Genomic DNA, 9,888 nt, shown 5'->3' with positions numbered 1-9,888 from the left:
TATTTTTAGTTGGAGATGAGTTTTTATTCACTGTTCTGTTGCTTACCCCCAAAATGACTATCAAAATGATTATTCACCCTCATGAGTCTGTGTGTCACCAGCACAGGGAGGGTTGCCTGTGCTGTTTTTAAACACAGAGCCCCTGGGAGCAGAGGACACATTCTAGTTCCAAGCTGCTGAAGACAGGCTCCACCCAGCCGCCTTGCAGCAGCAGCCTACTCCTGGCTCTACAAAGGCCTGTCCCAAGGGGAGTTGTGGGTTGAGGAGAGTTTCAGACAGTAAGGAGGAAGATCAGTCCAGGTCTGAACTTGAACAAAGATTAATGCTGACAGCACAGTTATGAGACTGTCAGAATTGAGAAAGACAGCTAAGACACTTCAGGCCAGATCCAAACTCTGCAGGACAAAGGACATGCAAGGTGGGATGAACTTTACAAAATCACAGAGGGCAGAATTGGTCTTTGAGGAGTTGCTAGTCTTTTGTTTAAGAGTTTGGTAAATATCTTGGTAGAGAAGTGGATGAAACCCAGGGTTCTCACAGCAGGAGCAGGTCATCTCTTCCCCCCAAACTGGCCCTGATCAGGAATATCTGACTGCTTAGTCACCTCACCTACTAGCCTGCCAGCTTGCCAACCTGCCAGTCCATCCTTCCTACTCACTCTCAAGGTTCTCGTAATAATTCAACTGTAAACCTAAAAATTTACAGCCAATTTTGAAAGAGATGCATCCTACCTCAGGAATGAATATGTCAATTGTGTTGTAATGATATGCTTCTTCTAAGTATGTTGTTATTAAATAAATCATTTTTAAAAATTAAAAAAAACGAAGAATGTGAAAACATTTTAGTAATGTTTTCTTTAACCCAATAGGTCTGAAATATTGATATTTGGAAATGAAACAAATATTAAAAATCATTGAGATGTATTTCATATTATTTCTTTTTACTAAGTCATGGGCTAGTTTCTACTGTGCTGAACAGACCAGACCTAAGCCTTCAACTACTCTGTGACCAGCCAAGTCACATTCTTTAGCAACCTTTGCAAGGCAAACATCATTTCTTGCTTTAAAGAAAACTCAAAAAGTGTTTAAATGGAAAACTGATGAACATCCCTAGGAATGAACAGTTTTATGTTCTGGAAAACAACATGAGAGAAACAAGTTGGGTTTGTCTCAAGTTCAGAGGACAGACTCTGGAAATGGACATCTGGTTTAAAACCTTTCTCTGCTATTTCTATCAGTGAGATTCTGGACCTTAATTTTCTGTGATTCAGTTTCCTCATTTGAGGAACAGAAATAAACATACTTAGGTAAAACATACGATGTGAGTTTAATTCAGTGCATCAGATTTGGATACCTAGTATTCTGTAATTAAAAAAAACCAAAACACAAGTAATTCCTAAATACTCAGAGATTATATACACCATGTGGACTGAAATATTTTTCCTTAATCAACTTCTTTTTTTTACTACAGAAATACAGTAGTGTGGCAGAAAATAACCACTTATGAAATTCAACTTGTTACAATCCACTAATCTTTCCCTGTATCTGGGTTGATAGAAAGTGACTTGTTTATACTATCATTGTCAAGGAGGAGCCTTGAATTCAATAATCCACATATTTTCACATATATATTTTCCAAATATATAGTTACTGGATTTATCTTTTTTTTTCTTTAAATTTAGAGCCCACATACCTTAGAGTACAGAGTTGAAACATAAGCTTCAACTTTACATTTCATCTGAACATAATCAGGAAACTGCCAAGTAATAGTGATGACTCCAAATTTATTCCATTTACTTTCTAAATTTAAATTTACAAGCTAAGGCAAGAAATAGCACACAAAGCTAAGCTATACTGATAAATAACGTTTTAAAAGTAGCACATTCTGGTGTGGAGGCTCACTCCTGTATTGTTAGCACTCAGGAAGCTGGGGAGGTCTGCCATGAGTTTGAGGCAGGTCTGTACTATGAAGTCAGAGAATTTTTTTTTATCCCAACATCAGGATATGAGTCTATTTGCACTAATTTTCTGGTGGTTTCAAACACACACACACACACACACACACACACACACACACACACACATATATATATGATATGTATATCATATATATTATATATAGAAAGTATTACAGGTAGACTGAACTTATCCTTTTGCTAAAAATTGATATCACAGGCAATTTTCAACTCACATATTATCTGTTTCAAAAATGTATTTAGAGGTCAATTCATTTAAAAGTTGAATGCATTTTCACATAAGAAGATAAGTAATTAATTTTCCTTCAAATTTCAAACTCTATATACCCCCACCCCAGGTGCTGGGATCAGATCAAATGCTAATCAAGTTCTCCTCTACTGAGCTATACCTAGTCTTAATGTAATTCTTAATGAAATATAATTCTGAATTAATGATACTTAGAATGCTATCACCATGTAGGAGAAAATACAACTCTGGAAATAGTAACGGAGTTCTAAGTTGGGATGATCCACACTGCTCTGTTGGTCAGACTGGGAAACTGTGTTCTAGCTCTGGCTAGCAGCAGGGCACACTTCCTGTCTTTCAGCTCCTGGGTTGGTAAGTGGTTCTGTAAACAGGGAGACAGAATGAGAGCCAAGTGGCAAGAGCAGAGCTGTTTCAAAGTCTGGGGTTTGAAGCACAGGTCAAGAGATCCTTATCAGTACCCACCATTGTTTGCAGTTTTCATTCAGGCTCAGTCCATGGTGTCTTAAGTCTCCTTTCCTCTTGGAGAATCTAAATGCTTTCGCATACTTCCCTGCCCACTTGTTATAGTGAGTAGCTTTAGGCAAAGATATTCCTTCTTATTTGGCTCACAGATTCTCTACCTGACTCTGAAGTGAGCGTTTGATATTTATTTTTGTTTATTTATTTGTTTATTTATTAAATTAATTATTTTTCCCTCTCCTAGTTTTATTTCAGTTCTTCCCTTTAGAATAGGGATGGTCTATCTGGAGAACAGCATCTGCTGATGTGCAGTCTACAAGCCTTCAATGCACAACCTTCCTCTAGTGATGTATATGGCCTTTAAGCCATAGATTACAGACTAAAGAGACCTGAATCTGGGGGAAATGGGTATCTGCAAGTCATTGATGCCACATTTGTAAATTTTGGAAAATGATTTAAAATTTAAATAACACTGAGTGCATTCAACAAAACAGGTACCCCACTATTATGCTTTCCTTTTGTTTTAATTTTGGCCATGCAGTCATACAGAGGAGAGGACTTCGACCCAGAGAAGATTCTGAACTGTGCGTGCCTCAGTCTTGACGTGAATATAGAGATGAAACAGTTAAAAGAGAAATGAGAATGGCTGGAAGTCAGACATCTTTCAATCCTTTATCACCATCACATGTCATGGATATGATACACTCTTATGTGGTCTGTTTATTTTCCTTTTCCTGAAAAGAATAATCTTGAATTCCTAGTTGACCACAAACTTGCTTTGTAAGAACTGTGAACAAATTATCCTGCTTCATCTCAATGGAGGAACTTTAACATTAAATTTTTGAGAATGAAATGAAGTAACACGTTTGTGCTCCTTGTGAATTATAAATTATCATATGAATATAAAGGTCAAAATATTTTAAATGTGTCAGTGTGTTTGAGATGCACACAGAGGAACATTTCTGCCTCTCAAAGCAGTACCAAGTTTTGCTTTGGAGTTTTCCAGTTCAATTTCTTTGCTCTGTACTTTGTATATCAAGAAATGATGACACCAGTTTTCTTCAGCCTGACAAACATTGTGTATTCCGAAACAGATTTGGAGTCTATCTTTTATTCAAAATGCTAGACCAAACCTTTATAAAGATTCCAAGCTTATTTTTCTTTTCTCAGTTCAATGTGTTCTCCATTGAGAAGCCAGAAATGTTTTTAACAATGTAAAGTATACCATGTCATCTATTTACCCTAGATATGGATTATTTATTTATTTATTCGAGACTCACTATGTAGTCCTGACTGGCCTGCAACTTGCTATGTAGACCAGATTGGCCTCAAACACCCAGAGATACACCTCCTGAGTTAATTAAAGGTGTGGGCCACCATGCCCAGCTAAACTTTAATTCTTTAATATACTAGGAAGTTCCCTTCATCCAACACCAGGTCTGCCTGCTTAGCTTCAGCTTATAGTAACATCCCAGCTCTACTATGTATTTTTTTGTTTGTTTCACTGGGTGAGCTATCTTAGTTTTTTTTTTTTTTTAACAGATGCACATAATTTAAGTTTCTCAGTTGATTCTCCAAATAGAGGTGTTTATTGCCTTTTAGAATCTATGGGAAAGGTAGTTTGTGAATTATCTTAGGCACTGATAGAGACTATTGTGCCCACAAAATTTGTCTTCACAAAGGTAGAAACTGTCAGAAATACTACCAGTCTATAAAATGAGCCTGAGACCTTTGAAGTGATATGAGTAGAGGGAGAAATGGGTGGCTATCAGCTTATTTAGAGTTTGTTATTCTGTCACTGAATTTCCTATCCCACTAGTATAACAGACCCGCAGGAGACCAATAACGGGCTATGGAAAGTCATGGATATAGGTTTAAACCTAACCTCTTGCCTAAGCATTTTGCAATCTTAGGCAAACTAAACATCCATTTCTTTTTTGGGGGTGGGGGGGCTTTTGGAGACAGCGTCTCCCTGTAGCCCCAGCTGTCTTGGCACTCACTGTATAGACCAGGCTGGCCTTGAACTCAAAAGATCCTCCTACCTCTGCCTCCCGAGTGGAGTGTGGGATTAAAGGCGTGCACCACCACGTCCGGCCATTTTAAAATATCTATCTCAGATTAACTTGTGGGTTAAACAGTAAATATTCAGATCCATAATGTATAGGCTAGATATCTGTTGTTCATTTTTTGCCTACCTAGCTAAAACAACTTTCTCCTCTAGAAGTTCCCACCTCTTCATTGTGGAGGAAATCGGCACCACTATTTGTCCATGCGGCCCTAGTGGAGCTACCCTATCCCTGAGTAACATGGGTCAACATGTGGATTGACCTGGTCCAGAAGACCATCATGTATGAAGACCAATATGTATCCTAAGTCATAGTCATGGGCTCAGATGAGACCACATGACCTGTTATAAGCAATTCTAGAACTTTTGTTAAAGAGTTTAGAAAAAATGAACTGTTTTTCTTGGGGTCACTAGGCTGTAGATTTTAATTTAATGCTACTGATGGCTATTTCTGCCACCTTGTGGTGAGCCAGGCTATAAATGAAGCCAGCATAGGTAAAAGCTGAAGGCAAACTGCCAAGGGACTCCCGTGGTGATGTTATTTTTGGTGCTAAATCTTTGGTATTCAAATCAGATTTAGCCCATAAACTTGCATTTTCTTCTTCTTTTTCCCCTCTTGTTTTTGTTGAGTTTTGGTTACTTTCATTCAAAGGATCTCTTAGTAGTATGTTAGGTAGCCAATAAATATTAAGCATCATTTCATTTATCTTGGGACTTTTTCTGAGACAGAGATTAAGTGGTGATAAAGAAGAATGAGAAATAAGAAGGAAAGAATGGGTGCAGAAGAGGGGAAAGATTTGGCGTACTGCAGCGTCCTGGGTGTAAGGAGCACCCAGATGGACGGCTGCTTTAGAGAAGCTGATGTTGGTTAGATGAGAATTATAAATTAAAGGCTGTCAGGGTAACAACTCATAGAATTGCAAACTTTCCAACATCACCTACTTTTTTTGATTTTCCATTAATTTTTCAAGGAGAAAAAGAAACTCCCTCAGTGTAGGACTATGGATAAAATGAGTTATTTTCAAATTATTTGTTTAGGAGACAATCAAGGACACAGTACAGTTTTTAAATGAATGCATTTCTATATTCCACAATTAACAAGCATCTATTTTCTCTGCAGATCTAAAATATATCTTTCTATTTCTAGTAAAATGCCACATTGTCAAAAGGATATTTCTTCCCATGGTACTAATGAGTCATCTGTAATTTTAAGAACTTGAGAAGGGGGAAATTTTCTTTAACAAGGAGTAGGTGAAGAAGTTGAATATATAGGGGCATGGTACTGTATCCACTCAAGTTATGAAACTGTGGAAAAAAAACCCATAAGGAACAAGTAGGTGTGTTCACAAACTAAAATGTCCTTGTGACGCAGATGAACGAACAAACAAAAAGCACTCAACTTGGAATCATTCTAAAGCCCCTGGTAGAACAAGCATGCGATGGAACCTAGGGCCCCATTATAGTAGCGTTGTGATTATTTTCTTTCTTTGTTCTTTGAAGTTCTGAAGATTTAGAACATCAGAGACACTGATGACGTTCAGTGCACCAATGACGTTCATAACACCCCTGTTCCCATTCCTTCAGTCACTAGCATAGTATCACTGATCATGGTTTAAATCACTTTAATAATTTCAGTAGAACATTTGATTATAATTTATGCATCTGAAACTGGAGCAAAGAGAATAAAAAATATGTAGGCATATGCTATCATAAAGTATCATTGGCAGTGGCTTTTCTGTAAGCTCACTGACATTGACTGTCTTTAGAAGAGACCATAGAGGGGAGCTCTGCTGTGTTAGGTCATTTCTATTCACACACATTCCCTGAACATATGTAGTTGTACTTTAATCTGAACCACAATGCAAAGAAGACAATCTGTAGCCATTTTCATTCTCAGTATTATTGCGTGAGAGGTTATTCTTTCCAAAACTTACAGAAATTTAATTAGTGTTATTACAGTATTAAGAGGTGGGGCATTTAAGAGGTGATTTGGCCATGAGGGTTTCCTCTTCAAAGGTGGAAATTATGCCTTTGTTGTTCTCCCTTGCCTTACAGCTCTTGGGTTTCCACCATGTGATGGTGAGGCAAAAGGCCCTCCCCAGGGGCCAGCTCCTCAGTCCTGGACTTCCTAGCCTCCACAACTGCCAGCCAATAATTCCTAATCTTAAGTGTTCTGTAATAGCAGACCAAGGGACCTCAGAGTCAGCTTGCTTCATTCATTGCATATCTTACTAAGAAACTAGATGCTTCATATATTAATAAAACTGACATATTAATTGTGTTGGAGTTCAACTTAAGGGAAGTCACTGATGTTTGCCTGTTCCAACCCACTTTAAGAAAAACAAATCCACGGTATCAGCAATCTTAGAAAATACCATCCTTAATGGTATTTACAGCCGTGGGCCCTTTGGCTGTGCCAGGAATGTGCTGCCTCTGACTCTCTGTATCTTTTTTCTCTCTCTCTGCCTCTATGTGTCTCTGTCTCTAGCTCTCTCTCTCTCTCTCTCTCTCTCTCTCTCTCTCCCCACCCCTGTGGTTTTAATGAAGACTGCTCTAATGCTCACAGATGCTAGTCACTAAAATAAAATTAGTGGCTAAATATTAGAAGAAATAATATTTTTAAAAGGTTGGGCTTGTTACTAAGCAATTTCAACTTTTAAAAAGATTAATTTTTAATTTAATTGTGTGTGTGTGTGTGTGTGTGTGTGTGTGTGTGTGTGTGTGTGACTGTGAAGGCCAGAGGCATCAGATCCCTTTGAACTGGGGTGACAGGTGCTTGTGAGCTGCCCAATGTGGGTGCTGGGAACCAAACTCTGGTACACTACAAGAGTAGTGTATGCTCTTAATCACCGATTCATCTCTCTAGTCCTAGAAACAAACTTAATAAGAGAAAATTTATTTATCAGTTTGTTTGTTTTTGAGACAAAATCTTACTCTGTGTCCCTGGCTGGCTTGGAACTTGCTATGTAGACCAAGCTGGTCTCAAACTCTTAGAGCTCCACCTGCCTCTACCTCTCAAGTATTGGGATTAAAGCTGTGTTTCACCATGATCAGTGGAATCAGAAAAACAATTAGTCAGTATTTATGTAGACCAGGCTGGCCTCCATCCCACAGAGATCCCTCTGTCTCTGCTTCCCGAGTGCTGGGATTAAAGGTGTGTGCCACCACACTTGGCCTATGAAAGAAAATTTAGGACTAATAAAGCAATAGATAGACAACCTATAGAAGTTTAAAGCATACGATTGTAAAGAAAGGAAATATTATGAATGTGGCTTAGTTTTGTGTTCTAGAATATACCATGGTTAGATGTAGTAGTGCATTCCTATAATCCCAGCTCTAGGGAGGCTGAGGCAGGAGGATGCTAAATTCAAAGTCAACTTGGACTACATAGGGAGTCCTCATTTGAACAAACAAACAATAACAACAAAAACCCAGCAAACTAAGCTCATACTACGCTATTTTTAAGGATCTAGCTCTGCAAACAGTTTCATCTGCATTGCTATTAAGTGCCTTTCATTTGAGCTCACTTATGCTTGGAGCGAGCTCAATTTCAAAGTGTAGGATGTACCTTTCCTTGGGAAAAACTCCTTCCTGATAACAAAATTCCCCTTATCATGTTCTTCTACTTGCACAATGTGATTTGTTCCAAAATGTCAGAATGTTTTTCCTTCTTCACACAATGTACATTTGAAGATAAAGACAGCTGATGTTGAAGGCAAGTTTAGACAGAGTCCAGTGAATTCATCTGGCTGACAAGTCATTCCATCAGAGTTGGGCTTTTATTCTGAGTTTTAAGAGCTGTAAGTATTTTTCAGAGATTTATGTAATTTTGTTTTCCATTTTCGTTTATAGCCTTTGTTTATATATAATTCTAGCCAACCATAGCCTGTTTAGGAAATCTCACCCTCAAGACAACTTCTTTTATCAGTCTGACAGCTCTAATTTCAAAGGAAACTATTGACTTGATGGTTTCCCACATGAAGAATCACTACCTTGTCAACGTGCATTAGTTTGGTCCTTCTCAAAACATTCATTTATAGTTTTATAAATAAGGACACAGTATAGGATCTGGATGCTAGAGTTCATTTCTGTATCCTGACAGAGTAGCCACTGGTGACTTTAGTAATTTTTATTTATTTTATTAATTTATCTTTGATCTTTTTGAGACAAGATCTCCCTGTAGCCCCAGCTGGCCTAGAACTCACTATGTTGATCAGGCTGGCTTCGATCTCACAGAGATCTGCCTGCCTCTGCCTCTAGAGTGCTGAGATTAAAGGTGTGCTCTACCACACGCACCTTGACTTTAGTAATTTTTAGATGATGGTTTTTACCAAAGAATAAAGACAGTGTGTTTGAAGATGAGACCCTTTAGCCTTCAGCATAGCAGTCCTTGGAAAGGCTGTGTGTCCAGGGGATAGAAATAGAGTAACACTCTGTGATGTGAGCCAATCTCTGAGAACACATCCAACTCTTTATGTCAATGATAAGACTATTTTAAATAATTCAAACATTTAAACCACTGGATTATCTATGTTTTCATGCTTTAAAAATATGTGAATAAAGCCCTCATAGTTGCTTAATTTGAACTTTGGCTTTCAGATGACATTTTAATGTAGTTTCTAAAGGCCTCATCTCATGATGAAGAGAAGACTTTGTTATAGCTTCTCATGTTCATTTTTCATCAATAGTAATTATGAGATGGATTAGCTCTTCTACCAGCTCAGATCTGACAATACAGTGCGAAAAAGCATGCTTGAGTTTTGATAAGTCTGGGCTAACAGAAAACAGTTCCTAAAACTTTGGGTTATTTTAGGACCCATGTTCAATGAAAAATTTTATTTGCTTAATTAATTATAGAATTTGTTTTCTGTCTCTCTACCAAGAGTTCAGAAATGTATTGTCTTTGTTTAAAAAAAGATGGTAAAATGTTGCAAATAAATTTAAGGAAAACCAATAATATTATTTTATTTTAATTTTGTCAGCTGTGCTTTTCTTTTTTGATTTAGTAAAATTTGGTGATAACAAAAGTTTGGATGCTTAACACAGGCATTAATTTCAAGCATGGATGCAGAAAATGCATACATTCAAATATCATTTATAGATACTTCAAAAGTTTATATTTTAAAAAATTCTTACCAGTAC

The 9,888-nt window shown here is 37.5% G+C and overlaps 1 protein-coding gene across 2 annotated transcripts in view; it reads right to left on the bottom strand.

Annotated features, from left to right (window-relative positions):
* The window catches only part of LOC103732330 (sodium channel protein type 1 subunit alpha), a 202,892-nt gene that overhangs the window by 98,005 nt on the left and 94,999 nt on the right, over nucleotides 1–9,888 (bottom strand). The window lies entirely within an intron of this gene.

The sequence above is a fragment of the Nannospalax galili genome, unplaced genomic scaffold (assembly GCF_000622305.1).
Source record: "Nannospalax galili isolate Female #2095 unplaced genomic scaffold, S.galili_v1.0 scaffold514, whole genome shotgun sequence".
In the NCBI taxonomy this organism is placed as follows: Eukaryota; Metazoa; Chordata; class Mammalia; order Rodentia; family Spalacidae; genus Nannospalax; species Nannospalax galili.
This window is presented reverse-complemented; position numbering and strand designations above follow the sequence as displayed.